Source organism: Sminthopsis crassicaudata, chromosome 3 (assembly GCF_048593235.1).
Source record: "Sminthopsis crassicaudata isolate SCR6 chromosome 3, ASM4859323v1, whole genome shotgun sequence".
Classification (NCBI taxonomy): domain Eukaryota; kingdom Metazoa; phylum Chordata; class Mammalia; order Dasyuromorphia; family Dasyuridae; genus Sminthopsis; species Sminthopsis crassicaudata.
Window position 1 is genome coordinate 381,732,902 of NC_133619.1, and position 16,874 is coordinate 381,749,775.

The 16,874-nt window shown below is 35.3% G+C and overlaps 1 protein-coding gene across 3 annotated transcripts in view; it reads right to left on the reverse strand.

Moving 5' to 3' along the window:
* Window positions 1-16,874, reverse strand: part of LRP1B (LDL receptor related protein 1B) — a 2,473,587-nt gene that overhangs the window by 132,375 nt on the left and 2,324,338 nt on the right. The window lies entirely within an intron of this gene.

Sequence of the window (16,874 nt, forward strand, 5' to 3'; positions counted from 1 at the left end):
TTTTGAAAAATGGGGTAAGGATACTAGCCTACTCACCGAGTTTGACTCAATTTCATTTTTTTTCTCTCTCTGTTTTGTATAGACACAACTTTTGTCCTAAAAGCAGGGACCATATATATCTTACTTGATCATTTCTACTCTCTTAGTTTTTGAGAAAGCACATTCTGTTGGTTCTCTTGCCTCTTCACTAACTACTATAGAGATCATTTAACATATTTATGAGTAGCAAGTGTTGAAAAAAAAAAAAAGGTAGTGAATCAGATCTAGGAGAATATTGTTTATCTGAATTAGTACAGCTGAACTTGCTTCCAGTTTTCCACTTTTGAATAAAGGTGCTTGATATTAGTAAATCTAATGCCAGTGACAGATTAATCATTAAGAACATACCAGTTTATGAAATCCAACTACTTAAAGACTGCTATTTACCTAACCAAGCCAAACTAGCCAAATAAACAACAATAACACAACACACAGACCTAAAACTCAGTCTAGAATTCATAGGAACCTTTAATATAGGTCCCCTATCTATGTTTTCAATGTTATCTTACATTGCTTACTCTTCCTGTACTTTTCCATTGTAGTCAACATAAACTAATAATTCCCCATATGTACACAATGCTTTCCCACACCTTTCTTTTGACTTAGCATATATTCGTCTTTCTGATATCTTCATCTATTTTGTCTTCCTGGAAATCAGCTTCTTCCCTAAAGTCTTCCTTTATCTCCACAGGCTGACATATGTATTATTCCCTTATCAATATTTGTAGGCACTTATTTTTCACTTTCTATTTTATGTATTTATTTATATGGGTTATGAAATCTTCTGAAAGGAATAACTACTGTAAGCTTTGTTATGTTTTTGTTGTTTTTCACACACCCCCAATCATCCCAAAGGACAATGAAATAACCATCAAAATGTGGTTTGTAAGGTGGTTAAAACAAAATTCATTGAGGTATCTTCTTGGTCACCTAAAGAATAAAAACCTTCAACATTTAATAATCATATCCTCAAGCTTAATGAACTACTTGTTATTTGTCATCAGAGAGGTCTGAGTCAGGCCTATCTCAGAAAATAACTATCAAATTGTGAATTATATTGGTCTGGGACTACATTTGGAACCTGTTGTTTCCCCTCTTCCTCCTTTTATCCCCTATGTCCACATAACCAGTGTAGTAGAGTACATCAAATAATAAATTTCGTAAAGGAACAAATATGTGGGAAATGTGAACCAGATGGTTCTCAGAGGCTGACTTTTCCTGGAATTGACAGCTTCCTCACCACCCTTATATTAATATCCCTTACTAAGTCTTTCAGTGATTGTACCATGTACTTCCCTGAAATGTAACGCATAGACTCTCCCCTTCTTTGAAATAGCCCTGTTCAAGCCATGTTTATTCTATATTGTTATGTACCAGCCATTTTGCTGTATATGACCCCTAGTAAACTGTAAGATCAGCTGTGGCTGCCAGTATTCTTTAAGGTCTTCTTTCTTCTCCCTCTCATAGCAAAAAAACTTAAGATGCTAAAAAGAGGAGGATTCCAGAATCAATGAGAAAAGTTCTCCTCACAATGGTCTGATGAGCATTTCTTTTTAATGTAATGAAACTAGCTATACTAAGACAATATTTTAAAAATATATGTTTTTCTTTAGCAACTTTAATCTCCTTTTGTTTTTGTATAACTACTTTTGTTTAAAAAAGAATCATCTTTCTTTTCTTTGTTTCACATGATACACAGAATAATGTAAGTTTATGGATGGTGCCCTAAAATTTTATATAAAAGAAATGTCTTTTAGTAGGTTCATTATAGATGTCTTCCACTTTGGTTTCTCTCCTGGCTGTCCATAATAAATGCTTCTTTGCTTCACTATTGACTCATTATTGCTATCATTTGACCTTGACCTTGGAAACACAAATTGGTAAGTACTGACCATCTTGGGTCTCCAAAAAAAATTCCAATATAAGTGATCTAGTCCATCATTGAAAACCTATATTATATCTATTAATGTGAGGAAAACAGAGAAGGGATATATCTATCACTTCCATTATCCCACAGTTTGCTTAGATTAAACAAAGTGATTAGAATTCTTTCAAAGTGAAAACTTGACAGATTTTTTTTTTTGCATACACACAAAATAAATACTTCCATATACACACACATACATATACACAAATTTATTGTTTTTATAACTTTGGTGGTATTTTAGAATCTCTTTTCTAAGAAACTACATACTTCCTAGGTATGATTATAAAGATATATAATAAAGGAAAGTTATCACAGAGAAATTAATATCATCCTGAAAATGTATATTGTATTTTTCCATTATACTTTGATTTGGCTATGATGTCACCCATGAAGACAGTTACTTTATAGCAACCTTTTGTCTTCTTTTCATTCTGTGCCATTTCTGTCCATGTCTTTCAGCAAATTCTTCAAAGAAAATCTATAGAAAATATTGAAAACCTTTTTTTTGTTTTTCTGAATACTTCATAAATTTCTAAATAACACCAAGTCTCTCTATCTGCCATCTCTATATTTGCTACATAACAGACCACTTATATTTGTAATCCTGTATGTCCTTGATGATTATCTTTTATCACAGTTATCATGTATAAGAAGTTGGCTACCAAACATGCACCTAACATATCTTTCCATTACTATATGAGTAATCTATAATTTTTATTCTTCTGAGACTGGCATTCTACAAATTGCAAATAACTTCATTAAGAAAATATTAGTGAACCTTGACCACAGCAACCAGATTGAGATCATTGAAAATTCTGTGCAATTTCACAAATCTAATCTAAACCAGTTACCCACAAATATTAAGTTCTGGAAACAATTCACTCTTTCTTTCTTGATGATATCATCAGCTCCTATGGGTTCAATTATCACCTCTGTGCAGATGATTCACAAGTCTACAAATCTTGTTTTCTCACTTCTAGACTCCAGTCCCATGTAACCAATTGCTTGATGAACATTTCTAACTAGATTTCCCATGGGCATTTTAAATCTTCTATGAGCCAAAAAGAATCTCATTATACTTTGCCCTCACATTCCTCCATGAAACAAATGAAAAATAAATTCATCCTCCTTACCAACTTTCCAATTTCTGTCAAAGACACTATCATGTATCCAGTTACCTTGAAAGTCATCTTTGAGTCTTTCCTCTTTCTCAGACCTTATAGCTAATCAATTATCAAGTCCTATTGATTTTACCTTCACATTTCCCATGTCTGTAGCTGATATTTCACTTAAATGATCACTAAAAGCCTCAATGTCTTTTCTGGACTATTACAGTAGTCTACTAGTAGGTTTCTCTATATCACAAATCTCCTCATTCCAGTCCCATCCTTCAAACATTCTTGAATTGACCTCTTCGAAGCACAGACCTGACCATATAAGTCCTTTGCTCAGAAAACTTTAGTGGTTCCCTCTTGCCTTTAAGAAAAATACAAAATAAAATATAACTTCCTGTTTGGCATTTAAAGCCTTCCCAATCTGATTCCAACTAAATTAAGCAATTTCATATTACCTTCTTCCCCCTTACCCTGTGTCATTTCCCCAATCTCTTATGTCCCCAAAATTCTATATTCCAAACATTATGACTTACTACTTGTTCACTGCACACATTCCAACTCTGTGTAAGAGATAGAATGCTGAATTTAAAGTCAGAAGGATGAAATTTAGCCATAGGTATTTCCTTCTTGCTAGACTCTGGGCAAGTAATTTAGCTTCTCTGTAATTTATAAAACAGACATAATATTAGTACCAACAATACAAGACTGTTGTGAGGATCAAATGAAATAATGCATATTAAGTGTTTTGCAAATTTTGGAGCACTACAAAAAGGTGAGCTATTAATATTACCTTCCTCCTCTATGGTTTTATCATAGCCTAACCCCTGTTTAGAATATTTTCTTTTCTTGCATTTTCTTTGCTTGCATTTCTTACATTCTTACATGACTGCATTCTTGTATTTTTAACCTCAAGGTTAAGTTCAAACAATGCTAATTAAGCAGAGTTTTTCATGATTCTCAGACTTCTTAGTGTCCTAGACTCAAAACGTCACCCTGTAGCCAGTTTTTATATATTTATATTTATCTGTGTTTATATTGTTTTCCTTCACTAGAATGTCATTATCTTAAAGGCAAGAACTCTCATTGTGTTCCTACAGCTAACTTTAGTGTCTTATATGAGGTAGACAGTTAATAAAGGCTTTTGAATTTGAATTTACACATTATTAATTATACAACTACATGTCCTAGTTTGAGTAATTTTTTTTCCTTTAAGTCAATTTTGATTTTGCAACATTTATAGTAAAGACAATTTCTTGTGAACAATTATGGATTTTACTTAGGTTGATTGGTAATGTTCTAGAACTCCATTCATATAATATACAAAGCTAACAGCATATAGAAGCATTTAAAAACAAAACAAAACAAAAAAACAGTGATAGATAAATAGAATCAATAGAAAACTGTACATGGAATCAGAAAGATCTGAGTTCAAATCCAGCCTCTGACACTTACTAATTCTGTGATCATGGTAAAGTCACTTAACCGCATAATCTTCCACATTTATAAAATGGAATAATAATGGCACCTTCCTCCCAGGGTGGTTGTGTTGATGAAAGGAGATAATTATAAAATGTTAAATAGAATACCTAGCACATAACAAGCATTATACAAAAGTGAACTATTATCATCATTATTATTTTATTTGTTTTTCTGACTGGACACTCTATACATACAGACTTTTAAATCTTTTGGTAAGCAAACATGTCTATATGACTTTTACTTTGCTATTGTTGGTATTTAGGATTCATGGTATTGAACAAATGTTAATGGACTTGGAGTCTGAAGATCTGGGTTAAAATAATGGCTCTTTTATTTACTACATATATAAATGGTAAAAATCACCTAATTTCTTTCAAACTAATTTGACTTATATATTAAATAAAGGTATTAACTAGATAATCTGTAATAGCCTTATGAGCTTTAAAATCATAGGACTGTTGAAAAAATGATTTCCAGGATCACATTTGACAGAGAAGCATATAAGATGATACCATGCCCTGGAAGTATCTTATTTGGGGAAAGCTCTTAAGTCAGCATTTTATTCAAATAAACATCTTTATTTTCTATTTAGCATCTTTTTTTCTATGGTTGACTGTCAGTTAGATGACTATAAAGATGTGGTTCTAGGTTAAAATTATCTGAGAATGTGTGCCTGTTCTTATATAATGATAAGATTACTGAACAGAGGATCATAGAGCTTTTGTTTGAACTCAGAGTCTGATATTTACTACTTGTGAAATCTTAGAAAACAATTTAATCTCTTTAGAATTCATTTGGGGGCTAGAGGACTAGATGTTCGCTAAAATTCTTTTTATCTCTGAATGCAATGATTCTATTTATGTTTTTCATTAGAATCATGTCAGTGTGTGAATAAATCATAACATATTTTGCAAAAAAAGATTTATAACAATAAGAAACTTTATGTCTCAGGAGTTCCTAATGTTTTCTTGGTGTTTCTTTTTAAATAAAAGAAGTGCCTATACTTATTTCCATACTTCTATAATTTCTCTCTCTTAAATATTTTGAAAATTGATCCATGAAAGTCTTTATAATTGCATCACCTTCTTAATCACATACTATATATCAGACACTGTATTGTTGTCAAATAATTTATATTTACAATGATTCTGTGAAATAGGGCTATTTCCATTCCTATTTTACAGTTGAGGAAACTGAAGAAGAAAGAAAGTAAGTGCCTTTCCCAGGGTCACATAGTTTGTATATATCTGGAAGCAAATTTCAACTGAAATCTTTCTCCAGAGCCAGAATTTTATCCCCTGAGCTATCTAGCTGCCTCAAGCATTGTTAACACTTCCTCAAGTTACTCTATCAGTTACTGAAATAGAAGAATACAGTTAGTGCCAAAATAATTGTTATAATAAAATATTATAGGAATTTTGGCAGGTTTGTTTAATTTCACATGCTTATTATCTGTCCCTCCAGCTTTATGTGAAAATATTTTCATGATGATTATTTTTGTGACAATGCTCCTTGCATTTTTGATCTATTCTCCATAATGTTTTGTAAATTACTTGGTATTCTAAATGACTTGTCTCCTGCTGCGGCTGCTGTTGCTGTATTATTATTATTGTATTATACTAGTATTATTACTACTGTTGCTACTACTACTAGTATTATTACTATGACTACTGATACTATTATTACTACTACAACTATTATTACTAGTGGTGTGGCTGCTACTACTATTACTAGTACTACTATTACTACTGCTACCACTATCATCACCCACCACTATACTACTACTACTACTACTACTACTACTACTACTACTACTACTATTACTACTCCTATTTCTACTATTACTACTACTACTATCAATGTTATTACTACTACTACTACCACCACCAACACTACTATCACTATTACTCCTACTCCTACTATTTCTACTTCTACTACTACTATCACTATTATTTCTCCTCCTCCTCCTACTATCAATATTACTACTACTACTACTACTAACACCAACACTATTACTGTTCCTACTCTTACTACTACCAACACTACTATCACTATTACTCCTACTCTTACTACTTCTATTGCTCCTACTACTATTCAATATTACTACTACTATTACTACTACTACCACTATTACTGTTACTCCTCCTATTATTTTTCCTTCTATGTATCTATGTTTCTGTCTATTTATCTATCATAGCTGGTGTTTACAAAGAGCCCTCTGTATGCTAACTGCTGTGCTAAGGACTTCATAAATATCATCTCATTAGATTTTCACAGCATCTCTATGAGGCAAATGTTATTATTGCCCCCATTTTGTGGTGAAGCAAAGTGAGGCAACTAGAGTCATTTCCCAGTGGCTCTTACAGCTAGTATGAGTCTGACACAAAATTCAAATTCAGGTATGTCTGACTGCAGGCCCAATGTATCACATACCTACTTCAATATCCATAAGATCCTAAGATCTTATCTTATCCTAAGAGTTGATATATGTATACTATCAGGTTATATTGTGTGTATATATCATAGTGGATGCCTTCAAAATTTCTGCAGTTAGAATTCCCTACCTTTCTTCAAAAGAACTCAAATACCACTTCGAAATGAGTCCTTTTCTAATTTGCTGTTCGCCCAACCCCACAAATTACCTAGAATTACTTTGCATTATGTTTGCATATAATTATGTCTATACCTGCTGTCCCTTCCAACAGAATGAAGACTCTTTGAAGGAACTATTTCATTTTTACCTGTGTATTTCTAGAACCAAGCATAGTACTCTGAACATAGAGAGTGTTTAACAATTGCTCATTATAAGTTCACTTATTCTCATGATAGTCCTCTAAAATAAATGCTTCAGAATTATTTTTTCCATTAAAAATAAAAAGAGCAACTGAAACTTAGAGAAATGAAGGGTTGTACGTATGGTCACATATTTAGAAAACAGCTGAGATGGGGTTCAAATTTCATTACTGATGAATCAAAATCTAGCACTTTGTTCATTCTGTACCATTCTGGTACACTGACTTCCAAAGCTGTTTACTGACTGAAGAAGTTCTTAGGCTCTTCTGACTTTTTCATTTTGGAGGTTTGTCATCAAGTTAATTTCTCGTAATTTGTTTTGACAGGTTTACTGCCAGGTGTTTCATACTATCTATTCTTGAGAACTGTGTGTGTGTGTGTGTGTGTGTGTGTGTGTGTGTGTGTGTGTGTGTGTGTGTGTGAGAGAGAGAGAGAGAGACAGAGAGAGAGAGAGAGACAGAGAGAGAGAGAGAGAGAGAGAGAGAGAGAGACAGAGAGAGAGAGAGAGAGAGAGAGAGAGAGACAGAGAGAGAGACAGAGAGACAGAGAGACAGAGAGAGAGAGAGAGGAAGGAAGAGATAGGAATAATGATAATACTTTTACTTTATATTTTGCTACTTTGTTAAAATTAGACTTTTTAGTTGAATATTTGGGATTTTCTAAGCCTATCATATCTGCAAAAAAAGATAATATTTTATTACCTTGCTCCCTATATGATTCCTTTTTTCCCCTTCATTGTTATTTCTAGTGTTTCCAATACAATATTGAATAATTTTGGTGACAGTGGACATTCTTGTTTCATATTTAATATTACTGGAAAGGCCTCTAAATATCACTATTACAAATAATGCTTGCTACCAACTCATATTTCTCAGATTGGCTAAGATGATAGGAAAAAGATAATGATAAATGTTGGGGAGGATGTGGGAAAAATAGGACACTAATGCATTGTTGGTAGGGGTTGTGAAATGATCCAACCAGTCTGAAGAGCAATTTGGAACTATGCCCAAAGGTCTATAAAACTGTTTTTGATCCAGTAGTGCCATTACTGGGTCTGTATCTCATGGAAATCATAAAGGAGAAAAAAGGACTGACGTGCAAAGATGTTTGTAGCAGCTATTTTTTGTGGTAACAAAGAATTGGAAAATGAATAGACAACCATCAATTGGGGAATGGCTGAACAAGTTGTGGTATATGAAGATAATAGAATATTATTATTCTATACAAATGATGAACAAGCTGATTTTAAAAAAAGACCTGGAAAGATTTACACCAAATGATGCTGAATTAAACAAGCAGAACTAGGAATACATGATACATGATACATGATACATAATAACAGCAAGATTGTGCAATGATCAACTATGCAACTATGAAAGAGTTGGTTCTTTTCAATGGTTCAGTGATCCAAAGGAATAACAATAGACTTTGGACAGAAAATGCCATTTACATCCATAAAAAGAAGTAAGGTGACCAAATAATAAATCAACATTATTCACTTCCTTTTTTTTTTTTTTAAATTCTCCCAGATTTTTTTCCCTTTTGCTCTGATTTTTCTCTCCCAATATGATTCATAAAGCAATGTGTATTAAAAATAAATAAATTTACTAGGAAAAAAAAAAGAAAAAAAAAACAAATAATACATGCTGGGGAGGATTCTGAGAAGATAGTAGAGTAGGTTGATAAATTTCAAATTCTCCAGATTTCTCCCACAAATAGAAAAAAAAATTTGCACCAGTCATAAACTAGTGAAAAATCACTAAGAGATGGTGGAGAAGAGGGATTCTTCTGGTACAACCCAAGAAGATTAAAGAAAGGTCCTGGGCCAAGAAGTAGCCCACAGGAAGTACAAACACCTCCTCCAGGCTAGCTCAGCACAAATAACAAGTGGGGACCCCTGGAATTATCTGGTTTTGGTTAGAACCACAGAGATTTTTAATTCCTATACTGTAGGAGTAGTTGGAGTCTAAGTCCAGGAAGACTGAATGAACAGTGATTGGTTAGGAATGTCAGGCCCATCTGTGTCACAGTGATGGGACCTTGAGTAAAAAGGAACCAGCACAACCATTGAGTGCAGAGGCTGTGGGGCAGAGAAATTGCTGGTTGTAGGCATTTGCAGGAGCAAGGAATTTTTGGTTTGGGGTTCCAGGTCAGAAGGGAGAGCTGAAGTGAAGCTAGAAGTCTTATTTTTCTACCCTATGATTAGAAGTGCTTATCCTAATACATCTTATTTTTTAAAAAATGAACTAGCAAAGAAAAAAGAACTGACCATAAAGACTTACTCTGGGAACAGAGAAGACTGGGGTTCATTTTCAGAGAAGGACACTGAAGTAAAAAAAAAATACAAAAAGGTTCTACCTCAAAGAGTAGCATGAAATGTCTCCCTGCCCAGAAAGAAAAATTTAAAAAATCAAATGAGAGACACTGAAGAACTAAAAAAAAAAAAAAAAAAAAAAAAAAAAAGAAAGAAAAGAAAAAAAATCCAAAAATCAAGATTTTGAAAAAAATAAGGTTAACCAACTAGAGAAGGAGATAACAGAATCTCAAAGATGAAAACAGCTCTTTGAAAATTAGAATTAGGCAAAGGGAAGTCAGTGTAACTATACTGAAGCTATAATTAGAATTATACAGGACTTAGCAGTAGCTATAATATATGACTACAGATAAGACTATACATAAGACTGCAGGTCCTATATATATATATATACACTCATACATAAATATATCATTTCTTAACTATAGGCTGCTTGGGGGGATGAAAGGGGAGGGTAAAAATAAAGTAAAACAATGTACAGCAAAGAACAAAACAATTTACAAAGAAGAAAACATGGACACTCAAATATAATTTATTCTACATTATATATATATATATATATATATATATATATATATATATATATATATATAAACTGATAATTTGTTGTTATATATTTTGAATAATTCCTGATATTCTTTCTGCTCTTTTGTTTTATTGTTTTATAGTCCTTTTCTGTTTTTCTTATTGTTTTTTAAAAATAAAATAAATAATGCTTGCTGATGGTTTGATGTTAGGTTCTTACTAAATCTTTCTGATTTTGAAACAGATACAAATGCAGAAAAGAAGACACAATCATCATGCAAAATATTTGCTTTCAAAGTTCTATAGTTGTCTAAGTCCTTTTGTTCAAAATAGCCAATGATTGTTCGTTTACTTCGATCAAGAAATTTGATTTCTTCCAAATCATGAACTTCTTGAATAGGGTCACTTTTTTGTTGCCTGTTGTAATCTGCGATTGCTGTTACTGATCTCTGACCCCTGTATTCTCTCTTCATCATCATACCATTCCAGAACAGTTTTAAGGTAGGGTATTTGCTTATCCTGTATCTTTGGGCTATTTCTAAGTGCTGATCACAATCTACTTTTGTAAGGGCCCTTTAAATGGGCGGACACAGTGCATCGGGAGATTGAGGCCCAGAAGTATTAGGACTGCCCTTGGGCGGGATCCTGGCCATATTGAGATAGTTTCGTAATGGGTGACTCTCTCGCTGATTGGCTGTGTGTGTGACCTCACAGGCCCTATGTAAGCCCACTGCAGGCAGCAACCACCCTCTTTAACCTCGTGCTGTTCACCCTGGCTCCTAGCCTGGGTGGCCAAGCCAAGATGGGTAGCCGAAAGAGGTAAGGATTTTGGTAGTGAACACATGGGTCTTCTGACCAGGTGTTCACTCGGGAACCAACAAGTCAGGGCATCAGTTAGGGCATTATGTGAGTAGGTATAATAAAGGCTTTTAAGATTACACGTGGCTGTTCTTGAGTGCGCTACCGGTTATTAAGCTATAGATTCAAGAGATTGTGGCCAGAGACCTTAGAAGGCCTCAGAGGAGGCGAGCCGGGTAGAGCTCACACTGCAAAGGACAGTGGTCAAAGGTACTCTGGTGGGTCTAGGACAGACTAGTAATTGTAACTGCCAGGAGAGCACGTTACAAATGGCGCTCAACGTGGACACATAAGGAATTATCAGGTTTTGAAAATATTTAATATTCAGAATTAAGATTCTGAAAGATCCGGTAGAAACGCCACTTAAGAGGGAAGACAGAGAAGCAATATGGACCCAGGTAAATCTGGGATCAGACTCAAGGACACAGCTGAACATAATGCTTATATCAAGAGGTTAAAGAGCCAGATGGAAGATCTTTTAACAAAGATCACCACTGAAGAACAGCAGGAAGCTTGTAATCAAGCTCCACAAAGGCTATCCCCACACCCAGTAAATAGAGCTAGGAGAGGGAGCAACCTAGAGCTAATGCGATTGTATGACAGTAGAGAGTATAAAATGCCACAGCAAGAGTTGCTGGAATTGCAGGTTAAACTACAGATGGAGATAGAGAAAGAAGCAAAAGCTAGGTTACTACAGATAGAACAGGAAGAGTTCAAACCAGTGGCAGAAACTAAGGAAGGAAATAAACGAATCACATGGACTTCAGTTGTAGAAATTCTTCTTAGCGTTTTGTTGGTTTACCTTGTGCATTGTTGTTTTAAGGAATTTATTGATTACTCTTTCATTGAGAAGAAGTTTAGTTCTTTTTATGTGCAAAGCTCAGGTTTGATTTTAAATCAGCCTTTGGGGAATTTTCCAATTCTTCTTCCCTCTGCCTCACCTTCTTGGGCCAAGGGAGAAGGGGGAGGAGGAAAAGGAAGGGCGATAATATCATCAGCACTGCCCATTAATCCATTTAAAACTCCTGTGTCTTCATTTCAAAGGACAGGAGTAGGCTTTATGCCCCAAGGCAAAAAGGAATTGTGGGGTATTGAGTATAATCAGAAAAGTTTTGAAAATACAGTTCAGTTAATTTCTAAGAAACCTTACAGGGATAAGATCTTGCAGTTAGAGAGAGTGGAGTTTTATACTTGTAAAACTGCTAGGATCGTCTTTGGAGAGTTGGAACTCCTCTTTTATTACCTCGTGGATTTTCCACTTCCACAGGTGGGCTTGATTTCCCAACCCCCTACGGGTACTTATAAAACAGTGTTTATGTTTAGAATGGGTTGGAAAATTGTTGTTTTAATCACTAGAATAAATAGACAGTGTGTGATCTTTGACCCAGGAGGAAAAGTAATATCAGATTTATTGATTCACACTCCTGGAGTACAATTCGGTATCAGAAATTCAAACTTTGATTTTTAGGCAAAAGAATTCAGGGATATAGCCGAGTGTTCTAGTAAAGTCATTACTGCACAGACTATCCCCAAGATCTTCTCTTCTAAACAAGAGAAGGGAATTTTGGGATATGTGATTGCTTACAATTTTTAAATTTTGATTTTACATTTTAAAACATTTTTGATTTTACATCTTCAAAGTATTTTGATTTTACATTTTAAAGTTATTTTGGTTTTATATTTTTAATCTATTTCGGTTTTACACTTTTAAATTATTTTGGTTTTACATTTTTAAATTCTTTGCATTTTACCTTAGCAATGCACTTCGGGCATACACAGAAAGTGCAGCTAAGTGACAGACTGACTAACTTTTGTCTGACTTTTGTTAATCTTTTTGACAACAACTTTGTTCCCACTGTGATGTGGAAAGGCCTGGATGGCATTTGGAAAGGCCCAAGTTGGGCCCCGAGGACATTCCTTCCTAGGTGCAGATCCAGCAGTAGAGTTCATCCCTACCAGAGACTTTTGTAACCTGGGGATCCAAGAGAAGGACCAGACAACAGTCCAGAGGGACCAGCCAGATGTCCGCAGCCCTCCAGACACTGATGGCAGCAATGCCCCTCCTGACCATGACACCAGAGACACCAGACACAGTTCCAGTGTTGCAGCTGAAATGGACTGTTTTGGGTGATACGCAATATAAAGACTGTAAATGGACAATGGGCCTGCTTGCTTCTCCCGTGGCCACTTGCCATATGGTGGCCTGGGAAGAGGCTTTGCCCTATGCTTTCTATTGAAGGACTATGCTTTTAAATTAGTGGGTGAAAAACCAACACACCCACCTGCCATTGTTATTGAGACAATGTTACTGGACATGACTGCTTATGTGCACCTGTGAAACTAGAATTGTTCTAGAATTGTGAAAAGTGCAATAGAGAATTGTGATAAGCTAGAATTGCTCTAGAATTGTGAAAAGTGTAATAGAGAATTGTGAGAAACTAGAATTGTTCTAGAATTGTGAAAAGTGCAATAGAGAATTGTGATAAGCTAGAATTGCTCTAGAATTGTGAAAAGTGTAATAGAGAATTGTGATAAACTAGAATTGTTCTAGGAGTGTGAAAAGTGCAATAGAGAATTGTGATAAGCTAGAATTGTTCTAGAATTGTGAAAAGTGCACTTGAGAATTGTGATAAACTAGAATTGTTCTAGGAGTGTGAAAAGTGCAACAGAAAATTGTAAGAAACTAGAATTGGTCTAGAACTGTGATAAATGTAACTAGAATTGTGACAACCTACCTACTGATATTTGTTAACTAGAATTGTGATGTTTTACCTTGTTGACTTCCCACCTCAGTGTTGACATCCTACCTCATTGGCATCCAACCTCTTTGGCATATTATCTCGAGTATGACTTTGATGAATGGGTTGAACATTTGGGCCACTGTTGAGCCTGGTTCTCATTGTCATACTTCTGTTTACTGATCTGCTGCTTTGTACCTCCTTGGGCATAACACTGTCATCTCATGGATCAAGTGAACTATAGCTGGTGCTAAAAGTTTAGCTTGGTGAGATGTGCGGTTCCCGCAAAACAAGAGAAAGGGAATTGTAAGGGCCCTTTAAATGGGCGGACACAGTGCATCGGGAGATTGAGGCCCAGAAGTATTAGGACTGCCCTTGGGCGGGATCCTGGCCATATTGAGATAGTTTCGTAATGGGTGACTCTCTCGCTGATTGGCTGTGTGTGTGACCTCACAGGCCCTATGTAAGCCCACTGCAGGCAGCAACCACCCTCTTTAACCTCGTGCTGTTCACCCTGGCTCCTAGCCTGGGTGGCCAAGCCAAGATGGGTAGCCGAAAGAGGTAAGGATTTTGGTAGTGAACACATGGGTCTTCTGACCAGGTGTTCACTCGGGAACCAACAAGTCAGGGCATCAGTTAGGGCATTATGTGAGTAGGTATAATAAAGGCTTTTAAGATTACACGTGGCTGTTCTTGAGTGCGCTACCGGTTATTAAGCTATAGATTCAAGAGATTGTGGCCAGAGACCTTAGAAGGCCTCAGAGGAGGCGAGCCGGGTAGAGCTCACACTGCAAAGGACAGTGGTCAAAGGTACTCTGGTGGGTCTAGGACAGACTAGTAATTGTAACTGCCAGGAGAGCACGTTACATACTTTGGCAAATACTACTTGATTTGGATATTCTTCTTTAATGACATTGGAGGCTTCCTCAAAGATTGGATGTAATATCTGTCTGAATTGACACCAGTCAGCATAAAAATTAACTAGAGCATAAAGGCCTCATCTCCAAAATATACAGAGAATTGACTTTAATTTATAAGAAATCAAGCCATTCTCCAATTGATAAATGGTCAAAGGATATGAACAGACAATTTTCAGATGATGAAATTAAAACTATTTCCACTCATATGAAAGAGTGTTCCAAATCACTATTGATCAGAGAAATGCAAATTAAGACAACTCTGAGGTATCATTACACACCTGTCAGATTGGCTAAGATGACAGGAACAAATAACGATGAATGTTGGAGGGGCTGTGGGAAAACTGGGACACTGATGCATTGTTGGTGGAGTTGTGAAAGAATCCAACCATTCTGGAGAGCAATCTGGAATTATGCCCAAAAAGTTATCAAAATGTGCATACTCTTTGACCCAGCCATACTACTACTGGGCTTATACCCCAAGGAACTACTAGAGAAGGGAAAGGGTCCTGTATGTGCCAAAATGTTTGTGGCAGCCCTTTTCATAGTGGCTAGAAGCTGGAAGATGAATGGATGCCCATCAATTGGAGAATGGTTGGGTAAACTATGGTATATGAATGTTATGGAATAATATTGTTCTATAAGAAATGACCAACAGGAGAAATACAGAGAGGCTTGGAGAGACTTACATCAACTGATGCTGAGTGAAACAAGCAGAACCAGAAGATCATTATACACTTCAACAATGATAATGTACGAGGATGTATGCTGATGGAAGTGGATTTCTTCAACATAGAGAAGAGCTAATCCAATTCCAATTGATTAATGATGGACAGAACCAGCTACATCCAGAAAAGGAACACTGGGAAATGAATGTAAACTGTTATTTTTACCTTCTGAATCCAATTCTTCATGTGCAACAAAAAATTCGGTTCTACACACATATATTGTATCTAAATTATACTGTAATATATTTAACATAAAAAAAAATTAACTAGAGCAACATCTGCATTGTTTAAAATTTCATTTTAAACAAGGAAACTTTGTTAAACTTTTGTTGAACTTTGTTTAACTTTGTAAAAGAGCTAAAGTAGAATTTCAGTGAAATGGGGCAAATGCCTTCTGTTCAAGGAAAATGTTTAGAGAGTATTATCAAGGTTATGAAAAGCCAAGGATTGATTATAATTTTGGAGGAGATTACTGAACTTTTAAAAACTGTGCAGGTCATATGTCCTTGTTTTTCTCTGGAAAAAGAATTGGATCTAGATGAATGGGAATTAGTAGGAAAGCAATTTGGTGAACACTACAATTCCAAACCAAACTCAATTTCCAAAGATACATTTCATACCTACAATTTAATTGAAATGGCTTTAAAAATTGTTATTCTAAAGGAAAAGAAGAAGGAGCAAAATGGGGAGGTGTCAACTAAAATAAGTGAAAAGGATGAATCAGATAACAACGAATTTAAGTACAATTCTGAGCAACAGGAGCATCTCCCATCTCCTCCCTCAATTAACCCTTCAGGGGTGGTGCCAGTAGGAGGAGGGGAAGAGGCAGAGATATCAATAGAATTGCCTGTTAAGCAGCCTATGACAAGATTAGATAAAGCATTGGTTAAAGCTAAGAGAGAAGGACAGTATATAAGTGATTTTATACATGCATAGCCTGTGATTGAAGATATTGACTTTTTAGGTCAAAAAAGGAGAAGATATACACCTTTTGATTTGAATAAAATTAAAGATTTGAAAAAAGGTTGTACCCTTTATGGGGCTACATCAGCTTATGTTAAAATGGTACTAGATGGTGTTATAAAGTCCTAACCCCGAATGATTGGAAATCCATACAAGGACATGTCTAGAACCTGGACAAAACTTATTGTGGCTTGCAGAGTTTCATGAATTATGTAAAATGCAAGTCAGATGCCATTTGGAAATATGAGTTAACAAACAATTCACTTTGAGCAATTAGCTGGTGAAGATCTATATGGAGAGAATTCAAAACAGATTAATTACCCCATGACAGTGTATGAACAAATTTCCAAGGCTGCAATAAAAGCTTGGGGTTCCTTCCCCGGAGAGAAAGATAGGGGAGAGGCTTTCACTAAAATAGAGCAAGGTCTCAATGAACCTTTTGTGGATTTTGTGGGATGTCTGCAAACTGCTGTCAAAA